Raw genomic sequence first — 18,065 nt, forward strand, 5'->3', positions numbered from 1 at the left:
ACTTGGCTCTCTGAAATTCCTCCTACCCTAATGCCAGTCACTGTTGGGAGCATTTAGTTATAAATTGTCTTTCAATAAAAGTAAAAGCTCCCAAAACAACAAAATGAAAAGACACAGCAGCTTAAATCAAGGGAAGTCAATTTCCACATGCCGATCCTAAATATTTCATGGCCCTATTTTATTCTGACATTTGTAGATGACTAAAGTGTTACAAAGGAAATAAAATGCTGATTAAAGAGTTCACTGTCATAAAGGTTACTGAATTGTAAATGGCCCTTTCCATCTTCCTGTTAATAGGTACCCAGCTGTAAACATCATGAAGGATGTGACGGGAGGGCGGCTTCCCTCCTTTAGGAGCTGTATATACATTAATCACTGAATCACCAAGCCATGCTTAATTGCAAGCTGTATATCACACAAATCCATGGTAAGTAGAAGGAAACTCATTATTGCTGCTTCATAACTACTGGGTACTTCTCATTTTAACCTCCTCACACCTGGGACAGTTTGTTGCTTTACAACAGGAATGCAGAAAAGGTATTACACTACTAATTACAGCCCACACTGGCACCTCTATCTCTGCTGCCTGGAAGAGAAAACGGAACTCTCTCAGATCGGCAGATCTGCAGTTATCCCTGGTTTCTGCCTCATTGCTGCTTAGTGAGTTTTTATATGATGCTCGCCTCCCCCCATCCCACCCCTTCTCCCTTTTTCCCTTCCTGGGAAAAGCATGTTGAAATCCATTACTCCTTGAGAGTTTACAGAACTGTTTAAATGATAAAGAAAAAAACCTGCAGTATATTTTGCTTTGACAAAATTATTGATTTAAATCCCATACAATAACACAATACTACTTAAAGGTCAACCCAAGAAAAATGAGTTTACACCCGAACAGAGCCAAGCTTATCTGTCATGAAACTGTAATGATGTGTTTATTCCCTCACTAGGGTGTATATATTTTTCAGGAAGATATAACAGTCTACTTGCAGGTGAAATCTGCTCTTAAATGGGAATTTCAGGAGATATTTACATTTCAGATGTTGGGGCTGATATCTGTAGTCCTGAGACCCATTTCTGTGCTTACTAGTCAGTTGAGTATTTATTTTCATCACCTCAAAATTATTATTCTCACTCCCAGGTCAAAAATGAGACACACACATGAAAACTATACCACAACTCATAAGGAATCTCTTAAGAAGCCTAAGGCTGCCAACCAAATGCAAAGGTTGCCACTGTAATTGCCTGTAACTCTTGCATTTTTTATGTTTTTACATTTCAAAAATATGGCAATAAAAATAATCTATTTGTTATTTTTCTAGAAATATATCATTGATGAATCTGAATATTTGAGGCTTTTTTTTCCCCTTTCTAAAGGCCAACTGATACATGATCTATCCCATAACACCACCACCCTTCCACATTTGGCCTCAGTACTCAGACCTAGGCTTCACTGAATAGGGTGAAGTGGATGACAAAATGAAGAAATGAAACCCAGTACCCGCATCTAGGTCTTTAGTGGGCCCCTAAAGTCTTGGCCTACAGCCTCTCTGTTGAGCTCACTTCAACCAACATGTATTAGGTGCCAGCTACTATGCTAAGTCGTAGGGGTACAAATCACACAATACCTTCTCTCTTGAAAAGTTTCATCTATCCAGTTGGGAAATATTAACTGAGCACTTACCATGTGGCTGGATAATGTGCAATGACCTCTGAGAGATGATGGTCTGCAGGGCTAACAGAAACTGAATACATGATTACAAGTTAAATGACTGTGACGACAGTAGTCATTCAAGATGCTCTGGGAGCACATTGCAAGGAAAGCCAAACTAGTCAACAGGGTACAGGGAGTGCCTTCCGGAAGAAGTCGCGTTTAAACTGAGACTTGAAGAATGCAAAGGTGTTAGCTAGGTGAAGACTGAGGAGGTGGGAGGTGCAAACAGTGGGAATGGCATATGCAAGGGCCCATCGGTAAGAGTCTTCTGCAGAGAAAAATCAGAGAAACATGGGATTCAGCTGAAGCATTAGGAGGAAGGAGAAAGATAAAATACTGCAAATAATGGGAAGTGATTAGAATCTAAGGGAGATTGTTGGGAGGTTTTAGCCTGGGAGTGACATGACAGTATAGAAAATGGATCAGAAACAGACAAAGGTAATTGAGGGAATTCCCCTCCTAGGAGGCTATTAGAGTGGACAGAGCAATGAAACAGAACCCACTACTCCATCATCACCACTGCACAAGAAGATTTCCAGAAACTGGTCTTTGTTCTTGTGTTTTAAAGACTGAGCTGACTCAGCTCATGATTCAGCTAGTGGGGTCTGCTACCCTGTTTATGGGTGCTGTTTGGCTAAAGATTATCACAGCTCAGAAACTCTTATTACCACCCTTCAGCACCCACCGACCCACTGGCTATTTTCCTGTCATCATTAGATCTATCAAAAAGAGAGAGCTTCCAAATCCAGGTAGTTTATTGTTAACACTTGGAGTGAAAGCTGCTTTTGTGTCTTGGATCAGAAAGGAGAGTGAAGCTACTGGCTATAATCAGGCCTGAGGGATGTTGAAATTTAATTTATCCGAACATCTCCCTGTTCCCCGCAATCATAGGTGTGGGCACCTTTATTGTCCAAAACCAGTTACTGTATGAATTTTATTTCTCTTCCAATACTCCCTATGGGGAAGAAGAGTTGTTGCTCACAAATATTCTATTGATGTATGGTTGGCAGATTCTCATAGCCTCTCGCATTCAGGCAAAAGCCTAAAGCTGCCTGCCACAAGAAAGCTGAGCACAGTCCCACAGCACAGCCCACCACAAAGGCCTCGGACTCCCCTTCCCAATGCCACCCGCTACCTGACATCTAAGGCCAGCACAGTCACACTCAATGCAGGAGTTCTCTATCGCACTTTCTGCTCCCCACCCCACCCCAATGCTGAAGAGATGAGTTAGTCCAACATGTTTGCCATTAAGTCTTACTTGGTACTCTTCAGTAAATTGTGAAACAGATGATTTGCATAGTTCTTCATATAATGACTGCAAAGTGGAATGATCATATGCTTTGGAATCGAACACACCTGGGCCCACAGCAAAGTCCTATTAGCCATGCTTCCCTTGGCCTACTGCTTAACCTAGGATCCTGTTTTTTTCATTATCCATCCATCCATCCATTCACCCACCCACCCACCCACCCATCCATCCATCCATCCATCCAACAAAGATATATTGGATGTCTTCCATGTTCCAGGAGTTTTCACATTTACCTCTCATCTTGGCAATAATCTCTTAGAGAAAATTCTACAAACTTGTTTGCTCATGTACCCCAAAATGATGTTATTTATAAATTATATACACCATTGTACCAATGTATACATAAAATATATACAACATATACATTTTAAGAATGAGAAAGGAAATATTTTATAGGCAATTATATTAATGATGCTAAAATTCTTTGCACTCACCAAATAATATATATACTGCTTTATATAATATATATAGATAATTTTTTCATTAGACAGATATCATATAATGATGCTTCATTATTTTTTAAAATATTGGTTTAATATTTGGTTAAAAAATCACACAAAGGTTTAATTCTAATTTCAGTTTAAAACTTGACTTTAATAAATAAATCATAGCTCAAAAAGTCACTTAGGTATATGTATTTGTTTCACATGGCTGCTGAAACAAATTATCCCAAACTTGGTGGCATTTTAAAAAACCAAAAAATTTATTCTCTGATTCAGTTCTGAAGGCCAGAGTCTGAAATTAGTACCATGGGGCTGAAACCAAGGCGACAGCAGGGCCACACTCCCTCCAGAGGTTCTAGGAGAGAACCCATTCCTTCTTCCAGCATCTAGCAGTTGCCAACATCTCTTGGCTTGTGGTAGACTCACTCCAACCTCTGCCTCCATGGTCACAAATGCCTTTCCTCTTCTGTCTGTACCAAATTTCCCTCTGCCTCACCCATCATGAGGACCCTGGGATTGTATCTGGGTCCCACCAGAATAATCCAAGATAATCTCCTATCTCCAAATCTTTAACCTAATCATATCTGCAAAGATCCTTTTTCCAAATAAGGTAACATTCACAGGTTCCAGGGATTGCGACAACATGACTTTGGGGGTCCATAATTCAGTACCACAGTATATATGGAAGAAACCAATCAATAGATGAGTGTATTAAATCATGATACTCTTTTTCAGTCTCATTAACCAGTCACACTCAGATTATTGTTTAAATTTAATGGGTAAGTTTCCATATTCCTTGATGTCAATTAACCAAAATGTATGGCAATTTTATATTTTTAACAAATAAATTCAAAGCCCACTAAAACTCCTCTTTGAGCAGATTTTTTTAATGGCTAGAAAATTCCTTTTTCAAATTTAAAGTAAGCAGAGATAAGTGTTTTTATAGATAACACACCTAGATAGTTTTCAGCATTGGGCTCACATAATGATGAAAACATTTCCAAACATCTGTTTTCAAAATGTTCTCTCCATAGCAGGATTTTCCTTCAGAAGGCATTATTTTCAAATGTATTTTTGGCCAAACATATCTGTGAGGATTTCTAGTACTGTTAGGCATTAGGGATGAACAAATTCAGAAAGTTTGATTTTTTTTGTTTGTTTGTTTTGTTTTTGAGACCAAGTGTCACTCGTCGCCCAGGCTGGAGTACAATGGTGTGATCTGGGTTCACTGCAACCTCTGCCTCCCAGGTTCAAGTGATTCTCCTGCCTCAGCCTCCCAAGTAGCTGGGACTACAGGCACACACCACTACACCTGACTATTTTTTGTATTTTTAGTAGAGATGGAGTTTCACTGTGTTGGCCAGGCTGGTCTTGAACTCCTGACCTCAGGTGATCCACCCACTTCAGCCTCCCAAAGTGCTGGGATTACATGCATGAGCCACCATGCCCAGCCCAGAAAGTTTGAATTTTTGTAAAAGAAAAACTGATAACTCATATTTTTAACAACAACAAAAATGCAAATTCTTTCTCATGACATAATTGAAGAACCTCTGTTGGAACCAAAGATTGTTCTATTCAACCCCCAACTCATAACTATTATAAAAGTTCTGCTTTTTGAGGGATTTTTAAAAATAAAATTAAACCTATTATTGACATCTTATAGCCAGAAACTGTAATAAAATTTACAAAATGCTGAAGACAAAAAAAAAAAAAAAAAAGGAGGTGAAGCTGTCACTATGGACCACTGTTCAGAGTTCCCAGGTGGCCTCTGAAACCACCCCTGCCCATGTGCCACCTGTTCATGTGCTAGACACCTGCACCAAGTGAGGGCGCCAGTTCAGTCTAACTATTAAATACTGTTCCAGCTTATTCCTGCTCATCTGTAGATTATAAAAATTAGCACTGTCTTTCAGCACACCTGTGGTTCTAGTGAGATATTCCCTGGGCACAAGTTCCTCACTGTAAGGACTATGGCCTCTGAGGTAAGGGCCGGTGTTCTTACTTTGCTGGTAGGAAAAATGAAGCCGAGAGATGCTAAGGGAGTTGCCTAAAGTAGCACAGAGAGTAGGGGTCAGGGCCAGAGTTGGAATCCAAATCTGATTCCAACACTGCACTGCACTGTAACTCCTCCCTCACTAATAGGGTGGGAACAGGGAGGAAGGAAGCCCCGTGGAAGGGTTCACCTGCCAGCTCTGAGGCCAGACTGCCTGGATTTGAACCTTGGTTCCATCATTTCCCAGCTATGTGACTTTATGCAAATTATATTCCATAACTTAGTTTTCCCATTTTCGAAATGGGGATAATAAGAGTATCTACTCCAAAGGGCGACTGTAAGGATGAAGTGTATTAATTTACATAAAAGCACTTAGGATGGCAACCAACATATGAGCAAAAGCAAGCACTCAGGTGTCAGCCATGCAATGATACCTATTTCAAGTCAGTTCTAGAGAGTCAAATGAGACACACTCTCTCTCTCTCTCTCTCTCTCTCTCTCTCTCTCTCTCTCTCTCTCTCTCTCTCTCTCTCTCTCTCTCATATGCACATAATAGAGAGAACAAGTTGCCCGTGTGTTTCTGGCATATAATTTAATGAAGTTAGCTTTTGTTTTTTAATTTCTAATGGAGCATGAGTATCCATTAGAGCTGATAAGTCATAGAGCTGATAAGGTCCTTAAAATGGGTAATAAAATCTCTTTCTGATGCCACGAAGGCATACTGCCCTCCACCTGGTCTCCCATAGACATTAGTGACTTAAGAATCAAATGCCAAAATCCTGGGCTTTGGGTTATAACACATGCCCTGCTGAAAAACACTTATGTCCATAATTCTGACCTCGGAAAAAAAAAAAAGAAAAACTAAAGCTCCTCTAACAAGAAGGTCTACCCTGGTCTAAAGTTAACGTCATTTGGAAAGTACAACCCCTTAGCTGCTAACAACAAGTGTTACAAGGTTTTCTGCCTCTGTCTAAAATCCTGGAGCCTATTCACTCTCCCCTAATGTCTGAAGGAGAAACTTGAACTACTTAAAAAACAAGGTAAAATAAACCAGTAGAAATGTCAACCAACAGTGTCTTCTAACTCTACTGACACAGACAAATTAGAAAATTAAATCATTCTCTAGACCAAATCACTATTTCCCTCCCCCTCTTAAAGTGGGCCAGGTATATATTATGGACAAATAAATCAATAAGCATTTTATTTGGTGGAGTTCCTACTGATCTCACCTCTTTGAAGTGACTCTGCTGAACATCTCATCACTGCTTCATGGCCACCACATGTACCCTGTGTCATACTTGTACAATTCAATGCAAACATTCAGATTCTAGTACTGGAAATAAGAACCAAGTGAATCTGCAGGAAAATGGTATTATGGTGGCCAAGGAGAGGAGTCTAGAAAAGAGAAGATAAGGAACTAAAAATGGACATAGAGTACCTGGACAGATTGAGATCTGTCAACAAAGGACTGAAGTCAATGGAGGGACAGGTAGGCCTTGCATCGCCAGCACTCACAGGTTTCATAGCAATACACACAAGGAAGTTGGGGCTTCCAAGATTACAGGGGAGAGGCAGAAGGAGGAAATAACATTGAATTCAAGTCAAGGAAACCAGATTGCATCTCAATCGTGCTTCTCTCCAATGTTATGAACTTGAGAAGTTATTTCCCCTTTCTGGATCTTTATTTCCTCATCTGTAAAAGACAGAGGGTTAAACTAACTCATCGTCTTACAGCTTTTCTGCTCAATTATTCTACTCAATTATTATACTCTTCAGTCATCACCAATCATGTACTGCTAAAGCTAATAACATTATTTTTATGTTCAGAAAAGGTTTTTAGTAAGTATCTTTTGTGAATAACCAATCAATAGTTATTAAAGCTGTTTACCAAATATTTCCTGTTCTCCCCTTTTTGAACCACAAGGTAGAATGGGGTATTGTGATTAGTTCTGCCCATGAGCTGTGGCATATTTAATTGCCAATGCAAGACACTTCAGAGCTCTCTTTCCCTTTGGCTCAGTGCCCAGCAATGCCCAAGGTGTTGACTGCTCTGCCATCTTTAGCCCCTATGTGACTAAAACAATCAGAGTCCCTCTGCCAACCCACAATGTACACAAATTACAAGCAAGAAATACATCTGTGCTATTTTATTCCTTTGAGATTTGGGGGTTGTTACTGCAGCATAACTTAGCCAAACCTAACTGATAAACCAATAATGGGCAGTCTGAAATTAAAATTATCATTGTTATTGTTATTATTTACCCTACTGTTATACTACCTATACTAAACACTCTTAGCTTCTGGTTTTTTAAATTTTTTTTTTCTTATTCAATAAAAAATATGGAACGCTTCACGAATTTGCGTGTCATCCTTGCGCAGGGGCCATGCTAATCTTCTCTGTATCATTCCAGTTTTAGTATATGTGCTGCCGAAGTGAACACGGTTTTTTAAATTTTTTTAATCTTATCTTTTTGTAACTGTTTGCATTTCTTATACTACCTATACTAAACACTCTTATATTTTTGGTTTTTTTTCAATTTTTTTAATTGTATCTTTTTGTAACTGTTTGCATTTCTTAAGGCAGAGCAGGTACCATATACCTGGAATATACCTGGAGCCAATGACTCACTTTTCGACATATATGTCCGTTATTCCACCAACTTCTCAAGCATTCTCCTGCAAAAAGTAATGGCCCTTTCCAGTAAGAGTAGAGAAGAGGTATAGGAGGTGGATGAGAACACAGCAACCATACTTCAGCTGCTTTCAGTTTAAAGAACAACCTCTTGATACAGCAGACTCTTAAGAGGAAAAAAAAATCAGGCCATGGAAGAATATGACAGAATGTTTTAAATAAGAAACTGCTAGTTATGGGTAATGTAATATTACAGGCTAATCACAGAGATTTTGCCTACAAAAGCAAGTGAAGAAGAGACACACCACCTCCTACCTGGACTCTGAATAGGAATAGCTAAAGACTTTTCAGGTCAGTTAGCAGGGATTATTAAAGGGAGGGGGTGGGAGGTACAGCTATAAGGGATGAGTTTATGAGGCCTTGTCAGAAAGGAAAGAGGAAAAGGAAGAACAAAGAGATACAAGCTTAAAGATACAATTTTTCAAAAAGCTCTGGGGCAGCAGAAATGCAGAAGCAAACAAATGCATATGAGATTTAAGAAGCAAAAAAAAAAGAAAAACTAGTTTTTTTAATCTACAATTTTTAAGGCATAAATAAGAGAAAGAAAAGGGTAAAATTAAAGGAATTGTATTTTAATGAATTGATAGAAAATTTGCTGTCTGAGGCTTTTGGGGAAATGGTGTTAAGAAATGAACTTTAATAGATGTCATCCTCTAAAAAATGTTATGATTTTTTTTTAAACCAGAATCAAACTCCCGTAGGATATTTCTTGCTTTAAGGAAAAATCTTTAAAAAGCAAGACACACTACCCAACCCTGTCTTACTGGTTAATCACAGAACTGCTGTTTGACAGAGAAATGGTCAGTGTGACCTCAACTCCCACCTACTGAATAGCCACTCCTCGCGTACTGGATGTACAAGCCTGACTCACAACAGGCAAGTGGTGTGGCAAACTCACACCCAGGATGCAGACACTGCGGCTCCCACTGATGGAAGAATGTGCCGATGAATTAGCAGTCAGACAGTGACTGTCATTGGTAATAACTTCTTATTATGTCAAGGAATTTACATGCAGATCAATGTGAGCAATGTGCACTTGCTCATCCCCACCATAAATCACTATCGATTGGCACACCAATTCCTCGACATAATTAGGAGCTATAGACAGGGTTGCAATATTATCTTAAATACTGTGTCACTACCCTCCATATACAGCCGATGTTCCAGAAAACGCCACACTGCTCCTCTTACTACCCATGACGCTGCTTCTGTTGTTATTTGGGGTGGCAGATGGGGGGAGATAAGTGAATAAAATGTCCCTGTGTGCAAAACCTACCTGAGAGATTCCCCATACTCTATTAGAGATTAAAAAATGGGAATTCCTCCATATACATATTGAATTCCTGTGTGCAAATGTGAAAGTTGGCAACATGCTGCTCTTAATCTGATTTATGCACCAATTTATTTTATACATTAGGCACACTGTATGCAGGCTGACTGATGCATAAAAATTTCATGCAAAAAAGGACTCACTCCCATACAACAGACTTTCAGTTATTATTACCTCTTGTGGTTTGCATCCTACGGTGGGTAGGACAAATGACTCCATATACCAAATGCATTTTGCCCACTATACAAACATTTTGATCTGTTTCTATTTCCCCTCGGCTCCAACTCCAGAGAGCTAAAAATGCTGCATCTTAACTTTCTGAAATCCTTTAATGCTACAAACACCCACTTATGCAGAGAACTTCTCTCCATGTTCACTGTTTAACTGTGTATTATAAACACACAAACATGCACACTGAGCCAAGCAAACAGAGACAGATATACACATAACCAATACATGCTTGGCTATTTCTGGTTAATTTTTTGTTGCCAAACATTTTTTTCTCTACATATCATAACAACCATGCATTTTGCATTACTTTTCTAATTACCTTCCCAGGAATATGTTCCCCAGAACATTATTAACAGCAAAAATTCAAACGAACAAAAAAGCTTTTGGGGTAGGGTTTTTAGTTAAGGAAAAACCAGTTAGCAAAAGCATCTTTCTGTATTTTCCTTTTATTAGAGGTCTCCTTTCATCCAAGAAATATGGGGCCTGAAATAAATTGTACCATCCTGCTTTTTTTTATTCAAATCCTTGCCAGAGCTAGGCAGTATGCTAATGAAAACAGGTTGATAAATGACTCCATGATATTTTCCAGACATTTTTCTCTCAGAAGTGCTCTAAACTGATGTAGCTCAAAGAGAATAAGGCGCATTAAGTCATTATATCAATTTTTGTTACCCAGATACTTCAGTCCCAGTTAAGCGCTGACAGCCAATATAAAACAAGGCAAGGGCATCATACGACTCCATCGATCAAATCTTGTCGTAGATAGATTGCCTATTACACAAATAGAACTTGCGGATTCAGTTTGTAGTTTTATGCTCTCCAATTAAAGGATAACAGGGTACTTTCCCATAAATCTGCTAATTGCAACTGAATTAATTTAACAAATTTCTCCAAGCACAGAGGAGAAAGCGATTGGTTAAGCTAATGTAAACTAGCACAGGTTGTCACAAAGAGGCTCCCATAACATCCTTTTGCTATACCTTGATTGGGCAAGGTGTCACAAGTATTTAGCTACATTGTGGTTCTCTGGCAACAGACAGCTGACAAGCATAAAACATTTCACAAATAGGAGATAATTTATTTGTGGTACTTTTTTCTCTCCCTCATTCCCCACTCCCCTGACTCAAAGGATGAAATAACTCCCTCTTTGCATCTAATTAATGTTTCTCTCCAAGCGAAGCTGTTTTTCTAAATCAAAATTACACCAGCCAAGCACTATATTACAGAAAGGGGTCCCTCCACACCACTCAGCCAACAGGACTGATGCGCAAAGACTAGAACGGCTGCCCATGGCATTTCAGAGGAGGATGTAGCTCTATGCTCCTGAACAGGGCAGGATGAATACAACAGAGGCACCCACTCTCACACATTCAAAGATACAGGTAACCATAGTCCAGATGCGAGAATCAAAGCAGACGATCCCAAGCTATAAAATCACGCATCACTGGAGAATTCCTCAACTGTGATGCTCAGCATTATGGAGGCAAAGTTGTGCTGACTGCACATGCATGTGGCAATCTGGTGATACTCCTCTGCCATTCTCCCCTCTCCACCAGGCCTCTCTACCACAGCTAGGGATGCTGGAAACACAGCAACCTCAAACAGTGAAACAAAGGGGACTTATAGGTGAGCAAGAGTGGGGAACACTATTCATACCAGAAACATATTTTCCAGATTTGGTGGAATAGGCAAGATTCTATCTCTCATCCCATTGTGCCTACATACACACACACACACACACACACACACACATATGTATACATATGTTTAGGTGTATATATGTATATGTATATATGTGTACGTATATGTGTGTGTATACGTATACATATATACACGTGTGTGTACACGTATACATATATACACATGTGTATACACATATACAAATATATACTTATATGTATACATGTGTGTATGTGTGTATATGTAGACATGTATACATATGTATGTGTGCGTATGTATGTATGCATATATGTGTATATGTGTGTGTGTATATATATATGTAGGCACAATGGGATAAGAGAACCTGGCCTATTCCACCAATACATATACATATATATGTATGTATGTGTGTGTATATGTATATACATAATTGTGTATATATGTATTTATATAAAATATATTTATATATATATATTTCCCACCCCCCAGAGGCAGGGTCTCGCTTTGTTGCCCAGGCTGGAGTACAGTGGCACAATCATATCTCACTTTAGATTTGAACTCCAGGGCTCAAGCAACCTTCCCACTTCAGCCTCCCAAGTAGCTGGAGCTACAGACACATGCCACCACAACTGGGTAGGTTTTTTATTTTTGTAGAGATGAGGTCTCACTTTGTTCCCTAGGCCTGTCTTGAACTCCTGGCCTCTAATGGTCTTCCTGTCTTTGCGAGCAAAGCACTGAGAGTACAGGCATGAGCCACAGTGCCTGGCTATATTTCGAATGTGAGTCTGCAAAATACAATTGCCGTGGCCATACTTGGTAGCTACCACCTCTGGCTGAAAGGGGATAGACTGTTGTTCCAGAAGGAGCAATGGAGGGAGGATGAGCAGTCTACAACACCAGGTTAAAGAACCTCCTTAACTCAAATTAGTGGTGGGAATCTTCAACGCCTCTCCTTCCTCTTGTCATTACAGCTGAAAGCTTTCTTGATGAGGAAGTTGATTCCTTTTAATCAGAGAAAAAACTCGGAGTAGATCCTCTTTCCCAAAGCACATTCCTAATAACTCTGTTTATCCATATGAGCATATGCTGATAGAATGAAATTGGCCATGTCACCCCAATTTGACAGTAAACTATGTGAAAATGAGAACACATGCCTTTTGTGCTGTGGGTGCAGAGCAGTGGGAACAAGGTAGACTGCCTCTACGTGTACAATAAATACAACTTTAAAACCAGCTGAGTTATCTGGCCAAGAAGTAACAGAATTCTGCAAAGGGAAAGAGGATATGGGTTGAGTCTAAGCAAGAAAGCGTAAGCTGCTGATACCTATGCTATGTTAGTTTGCCACTCAGTGCCTAACTGGAAAGAAAAGTGACATGCACGCACAAAAAACAGCACAAGACAAATATATACATATATATGTGTGTGTGTGTGTGTGTGTGTGTGTAAATATATATTTAAGAGACAGGGTCTTGCTCTGTTGCACAATGGCTCAATCACAGATCACAGCTCACTGCAGCCTCAAACTCCTGGGCTCAAGGGATCCTCCCACCTCAGACTCCCAAGTCACTAGGACTGTAGATGCAAACCACCATGCTCGGCTTTTTTTTTTTTTTTTTTTTTTAATTTTTTAGAGAGAGTGACAGGGTTTTGCTCTATTGCAAGACTAGGCTGGTCTTGAGCTCTTGGACTTAAGTGATCCTCCCTCCTCAGCTTCCCAAAATGCTGGATCACAGGCATGAGTCACCATGTTCAGCCAAAAAGATATATTTCTGAGTGAAACATATTTATGTATAAACACTGAAAGTTGGGAGACCTGTGCTGGGCACAGTGGCTCATGCATGTAATCCTGATGACCTGGGAGCTGAGGCAAGAGGATTACTAGAGACTAGGAGTTCAAGACCAGCCTGGGCAACATAGCAAGACCCTGTCTCTAAAAGTAAGTAAATAAATAAATAAAAATATAAAATTAGCTTGGCATGGTGGCATGCACCTATAGTCCCAGCTGCTTGGGAGGCTGAGATGGGAGGATTGCTTGAGCCCAAGAGTTTGAGGCTGCAATAAGCCATGATCACGCCACTGCCTCCAACCTGGGTGACAGAGCAAGACCCAGACTCTAAAACAAAAGTTAGAAGTTGGGGGACCTGGGTTACAATCTCAACCTTGCCACTAACTGGTTGTGTCACACTGAGATCACATATCTCTCTCATCCATATAAGGAGGATATAAGTAGATCTCAGAACTAGATCTCATGAAAGCTGGAAGATCATGCCACCGTTTCCCAAACTGTAGTGACATTTGGAATCAATCTCCAGGGTTGCTCTCAACATTTTTAATAGAATACAGAATAGAACATATCAGAAGCTACATATAGTACGTACTGTTTTGTGGCAGAATACCACCGATCCAGTTATATAATGGAGGTTGTAGAGGAAAATACATTCCTTAAATATTATTCACAGTCAAAAAAAATTTACAGCTAAAGCTACCAATATAGTCCAATGTGAAGATTCTATGGCTCTACCATCACACATGCATATGGAGAACTGCCTGCAAAGGCTGGGAGAACTGACGAACTGCAGCCTGGAAAGGACCAGTGCAGATGCCTTGCCTCCCAACAGCAATGCACTGGTCATTTCTGATGAAAATGGTAGACTGGAAAACCTCTCATCTTGGGAGAGATGCCTGTCTATGTGCAGATAATGAATGGACTCATTTCACAAAGGGCCCCGGGAAAGCCCCTGCTCCCAGCTATTGGTGTGAGTTGCATACTCAGTTCAAAGCAAAAGGACACAGGTCTGCACACACATGCTCCCCACACAGAACCTGAGCACCAGGTACCTTGGAAATGTGCAGAACTCCAGCCAAAGGGAGATAACGCACACCCAACGGTCAGGGAGGGCAAAGGCTGGCTCCCCCAGCAATTGTGGGACAAATATTTCAGGGATCGCCTTATGACTCACATGCACGTAGATTCAATAGCAGGCCCTACTAAGGGCCTAAGAAAGGGCAATCTAGAGAATAATCAGGCCAGCCTCGAACAACCTACTGGCCACCTCTCAAGAATCCACCTAAAGATGAAACAGAATCCACAAATAACCCTCAAACTCTTTGCTTCAACAGTTATGCAGAGCCTACTGCTCAGCAATTATTTTTACTGTACCTTGTAATGAGATAGGATCCAATGTGCCATTGGAAGGAAAATCTAAGAATAAGAAGTGATTTCCTATTATAAACATGTAGGGTCAAGGCTGAGCTTCTGAAGAGAAAAATACTTCTTCAGCTCAAAGATTTTCTATTACAGGCATATCCTGGAGCCATTCCAGGTTTGGTTCCAAACCACCACAGTAAAGCAAATATCACAATAAAGCAAATCATCCAATTGTTTTTTTTTTTTTTTTTTTTGCTTCCCTATACAAATAAAAGTTATATTTATATTATACTATAGTCTATTAAGTGTGCAATAACAGTATATCTAAAAATGTACATAGACTAATTTAAAATACTTTATTGTTAAAAATGCTAACAGTCATCTGAGCCTTTAGCAAGTCATAATCTATTTGCTGGTGGAGGGTCTTTCTTCAGTGTTGATGACTGCTAACTGATCAGGATGTTGGCTGCTGAGGACTGGGGTGGCTGTGGCAATTTCTAACAAAAAGACAACAGTGAAGATTGTCATATCAACTGACTCCTCCTTTCACGAAAGATTTCTCTGTAGTTTGTGATGCCATTTGATAGCATTTCAACCACAGTAGAACTTACTTCAGAATTGGAGACAATCCTCTCAAATCCTGCTTCAGCTTTTGCAACTAAGTTTGTTCTAAATCTTTTGTTGTCATTTCAACAACGTTCACAGCATTTTCACCAGGAGTAGATTCTATCTCAAGAAACTACTTTCTTTACTCATTTATAAGAAGCAACTTCTCTTGCATTCAAGTTTTATCACAAGATTGCAGCAATTCAGTCCCATCTTCAGGCTCCAATTCCAATTCTAGTTTTCTTGCTATTTCTACCACATATGCAATTACCTCCTCCACTGAAGTCTTGAAGCCCTCAAGTCACCCACGAGGTGTAGAATCTACTTCTTCCCAGTTCCTGTTAATGCTGGTATTTTATGATTCCTCTCATGAATCACAAATGTTCCTCATGGCATCTATAATGGTGAATCCTTTCCAGAAGGTTTTCAATTTACTTTGCCAGATCCATCAGAGAAATCACTATCTATAGCAACTAGAGCCTTACAAAATATATTTCTTGAGTAATAAGACTTGAAAGTTGAAATTACTCCTGATTTATGGGCTGCAGAATTGTTGTGCTAGCAGGCATGAAAACAACATTGATTTCCTTGTACATCTCCATTGGAACTGTTGGGTGACTATGTACATTGTCAATAAGCAGTAATATTTTGAAAAGAATCTTTTTTTCTGAGCAGTAGGTCTCAACAGTGGGCTTAAAATATTCAGTAAACCATGTTGTAAACAGATGTGCTGTAATCTGTACTTTGTTGTTCCATTCATAGAACGCATGCAGAGTATATTTAGCATCGTTCTTAAGGACCCTAGGATTTTTCAGAATGGTAAATTGAGTATTGACTTCAAGTTGCCAGTTGCATTACCCCCTAAAAGGAGAATCAGCCTGTTCTCTGATGCTTTGAAGCCAGGCATTGACTTCTCCTCTCTTGCTATGAAAGTCCTAGATGGCATCTTCTTCCAACAGAAGGCTGTTCCAACTACATTGAAAATATGTTGTTTAGTGTAGCTACCTTCGTCAATGATCTTAGCCAGATCTTCTGGATAACTTGCTGCAGCTTCCACATCAGCACTTGCTGCTTCACCTTGCACTTTTATGTTACAGAGATGATGGCTTCTTTCCTTACACCTCATGAACCAACCTCTGCTAACTTCAGACTTTTCTTGTGCAGCTTCCTTACCTGTCTCATCATTCATGGACCTGTAGAGATTTAGGGCCTTGCTCTGTATTAGGCTCTGGCTTAAGGGAATGTTGTGGCTGGCTCGATCTACCTAGACCACTAAAACTTTCTTCATATCAGCAATAAGGCTGTTTCACTTTTTATCATTCATTTGTTCACTGGAGTAGCACTTTTAATTTCCTTCAAGAACTCTTCCTTTGCTTTCACAACTTGGCTAACTGGTTGGCACGAGAGGCTGACATGTTGGACTGTCTTGGCTTTTGACACCTTCCTCACCAAGCTTAATCATTACTACCTTTTGATTTAAAGTGAAAGGTATGTGACTTTTTCTTGCATTTGAACACTTAGAGCCAATTGCAGGGTCATTAATTGCCCTAATTTCTATATTGTTTTGTCTCAGAGAATGGGGAGGCCTGAGGAGAGGGACAGAGATGGGAGAATGGGTAGCTGATGGAGCAGTCAGAGCACGCACAGCATTTATTCAGTTCTCTGTCTTATATGGGTGAGGTTCATGGTGTCCCAAAACAATTGTAATAGGAACATCAAAGTTCATGGGTCACAGATCAGAATAATATATACAGTCATAATGAAAAAGTTTGAAATATTGCAAGAGTTACTAACATGGGACACAGAGCCATGAAGCGAGCACATGCTCTTGGAAAATGGCACCAACAGACTTGCTCAACACAGGGTTGCGACAAATCTTCGATTTGTAAGAAATGCACTATATCTGCAAAGTACAATAAAACAAAGCTCAATAAAACAAGGCATGCCTGTATTTGAATACCTCCTATATGAAAATGACCGTAGTTCATAGAACATGTGGAGACTATGATATTATGAAAACAAACAACTATAGGGGTGCCATTAATGAAGAAAGTAAATATAAGGGTTAGGAACGATGTAGTCAACCAACCAATATTTATTGAGCACGTGTTATGTGCCAGGCACTAGAGATTAGAATAAATGGTGAAGAAAGCAGACACAGTCCCATCTCTCAAGAGTTTACAGTCTGGTTGGGAAGACAGCCATTAAGTCAGTCTTATGAACAAGCAAGCACCATGGAGGAAACATGAGAATAATAAGGTACTCTTTCTTAGTTTGGGGGAAGGCCTTCCTGAGAAAGCCTCACACTTAAGCAGAGACTAAGGGATAAACAGGAGAAGGCCAGGCAAAGAATGCAGAAAGAAGACTCTGGGCAGATGCCTGGCCTTGCCACCCAGCTCTCCTCTGCCTTTCCACTCACATGATCACATCTCTAAATGCTCTCACATGCCCAGCTGGTACAATCACATCACCCGCCCTCCGTCCCCAGTGGTCCTCTGTCCTCCCTGACTAAGCCAGCCCCTTTCACACCTCTCTACCCTGTTGTTCCTTCAGCAGAGAATGTTTCTTTGCAGCTTTCCAGCTTGTTCAGGTTCAAATCCCAACTCTCCCACTGCACAGCTATGTGACCTTGAACAAATTTCTTCATCTCTCCATGCCTCAAAGTCCTTATCTGTAAAAGAGAGATGATGAGGGCCCCATCTAATATATCTGGTATAATGATTAACTGAGATGCATGTAAAGCACTTAGAACTGTAGCTGGCATATAGTTAAGCGATCAATAGATATGAGCTACTATTATTATGTTGTTTTTGTTTGTTATGGTGATTGCTATTGTTTATTTTTACTTTGTTTTCCATATCCCATACTCGCATGCAAAAGCCAGCTCAAACTCCTTGTCTAACAAAGCTATCTTGACTTCTTCTGAACAATAGACCCACTGCA

The 18,065-nt window shown here is 39.9% G+C and overlaps 1 protein-coding gene and 1 non-coding gene across 5 annotated transcripts in view; both read right to left on the reverse strand.

Annotated features, from left to right (window-relative positions):
• The window catches only part of LRMDA (leucine rich melanocyte differentiation associated), a 1,147,456-nt gene that overhangs the window by 873,516 nt on the left and 255,875 nt on the right, over positions 1-18,065 (reverse strand). The gene's annotated exons all lie outside the window — the stretch shown is intronic.
• Positions 7,791-7,897, reverse strand: LOC115900646. The gene has a single exon (XR_004060299.1). It is a non-coding gene; the product is annotated as a U6 spliceosomal RNA (small nuclear RNA).

The sequence above is a fragment of the Rhinopithecus roxellana genome, chromosome 11 (assembly GCF_007565055.1).
Source record: "Rhinopithecus roxellana isolate Shanxi Qingling chromosome 11, ASM756505v1, whole genome shotgun sequence".
In the NCBI taxonomy this organism is placed as follows: Eukaryota; Metazoa; Chordata; class Mammalia; order Primates; family Cercopithecidae; genus Rhinopithecus; species Rhinopithecus roxellana.